The sequence below is a fragment of the Macaca thibetana genome, chromosome 3 (genome assembly GCF_024542745.1).
Source record: "Macaca thibetana thibetana isolate TM-01 chromosome 3, ASM2454274v1, whole genome shotgun sequence".
NCBI classification, from domain to species: Eukaryota; Metazoa; Chordata; class Mammalia; order Primates; family Cercopithecidae; genus Macaca; species Macaca thibetana.
In genome coordinates, this window is record NC_065580.1 from 109,965,404 (window position 1) to 109,967,633 (window position 2,230).

Sequence of the window (2,230 nt, forward strand, 5' to 3'; positions counted from 1 at the left end):
GAAATATTTGGAAAGCATTAGGAACATCTGGGTAGAAAATTAGATAAGTGAAACAATAAGGCAGATACCAAAGCCAAACAACAATCTTTAAAAGGAAATGCAGTCATACTTCTCTATTAAGCCGTGGAGTGAATCATATTTACATCACTATCATGTGGGAACACTGGTTATTATTTTATCAGAAAGTAATGATGTTATCAAACTGGGAGAATGGGGAAAGTTGGGGGGGGTTGTAACAGAGACAAATCTTCGTTATACGTTTATCAGAAAATAATGATGTTATCGAATTGGGAGAATGGGGAAACTTGTGGGGACAGTGATAACAGAGCCAAATCTCTGTCTGTCCAATTGTCTATCAAAACAGGAAATCAACGGATTGGAGCCTACTGGGCTTGAGAGGCCCGCTGAGGAGCCCGGAGGTTGAGATGCAACTACGGCCGCACTCCCTCCGGTCGCCGGCCACATGGCGAGCGGGGCGACGCCGAAGCAGCCCACGGAGCTTGAGCACGAGGCGACGCTGCTGCGCCCGGTTCCCCAAAGCGGCCGCGCCACTCCCCGCTTCCCTGCCCGGCTCCGGGCCCCAGGCCCGCCGCTTCAGATGCAGACCCCACCGCGACCCTGCAGCAGCCTGCCCCGCCTGGCCGCCAGAGGCACCTTCCAACTCCGAAGCACATTTTTCAACACATAATAGAATCATTATCAGAGGTGGACACATTTAGAAATTGTTCTTAATCAGAAGGCAGCTTGTGCTTAGGAAAACCAGCCTCAGTCCTCAGCACTCAGCACCCAGTGCTCCAGGTTTCTCCTGAGTGAAGATGGACCAGCCCACCTTGGCCCTCCGGCAAGCTGGAACAATATGTACACGTCTCTTTAACTATGAAGAGAAGATTTGGGAGGAGTATGAGCAAATCCTCAATACCAAACTAGCAGAGCAACACGAGTCGTTTGTGAAATTCACACATGATCAGATTATGCGACCATGTGGGACAAGCCCAACAAACTATGTGTCTTGAAGCTTTTTGTTGCAGATCTTGGTATCAGGTTTGACCTCAAGGCATGGTTGCTATACATTTTTTGCAACTGTTTGATATCACATTTCAGCTCCAATTTTGCATCCTGAGAACATTCCAACGTTTCTGCAGGTCCATTTTATACGACTTGAAAGACCTTAAAGCTTTCTGGTGCCATAAGTATGTCCTTCTCTTCTGTTCATCCAGTAAATAGCCATACCCTACTGTGACAGATTTTTCCAAACAAAAACCTGGAGCAGCAGTTTAGCAAAACACGCCTTCAGCAGCACTCAACAAATGGAGTTTCCCCAAGCACAGTTCTGTAAGAGAAATGTGTGTGAGAGTGTGTGTCTGTAAGTGTATTTCAGATTATGGTTTGTTTGTATTGTGCAGATTTTTTTGATCTTGGGCATTCTGGCTGTGGATCTGATGCAGAAAATTATGGTTAAAAACATTTGGTCTACAGAAAAACTTTAATTTTTTGTGACTATATAAATTCTAACAGTGGATTGTTTTATGTGTAGGTATTATCGTTAAATACAGGGACTGTTTCCAGGCACAAAATAGGAATCATAAATCAGGATGCAGCCTGGGTACATAGGCTCATATCTGTAATCCCAGCAATTTGGGAGGAGGCCAAGCTGGGCGGATCACTTGAGGAGAGTTGGAGACCAGCCTGGCCAACATGGAGAAACTCTGTCTATACTAAAAATACAGAAATTAGCTGGACATGGTGGCAAGTGCCTGTAATCCCAACTTCTTGGGAGACTGAGGCAGGAGAATCACTTGAACCAGGGAGGCAGAGGTTGCAGTGAGCCCATATTGTGCCACTGCACTCCAGCCTGGGTGACAGAGTAAGACCCCATCTCAAAAAAAAAAAAAAAAAAGAAAGAAAAAAGAAAAAGTGAGGATGGCCATTACCTGTGGTTATGGCAATACAGTCAAAGTCTGTTGTCTTAGATATACAAATACATAGTGAGAAATTAGAACAAACTGGAGACCGGCGTTTGACACATGGACTCTGCCTAGCTGTGTTAGAAAAATATTTCTAACCAAGCCTTAAAATTCCCAAATGGAGTTGGTGCTTACCTCATTCACACAATCAAAGAGTTCACTGGGTCCTGAACCTCTAAAGGGAAAAGGTCTCCCCTGGAGCAGGAGTATCAGGGTTTGCTCGGGGGCATAACATAGGTGAGTGCTGGGCTGAGACAGGCTTCACT

The 2,230-nt window shown here is 45.4% G+C and overlaps 1 pseudogene; it reads left to right on the forward strand.

Moving 5' to 3' along the window:
• Positions 1-409: 409 nt before the first annotated feature.
• LOC126950134 (akirin-1-like) lies at positions 410-1,102 on the forward strand (annotated as a pseudogene).
• The last annotated feature ends 1,128 nt before the right edge of the window (positions 1,103-2,230 follow it).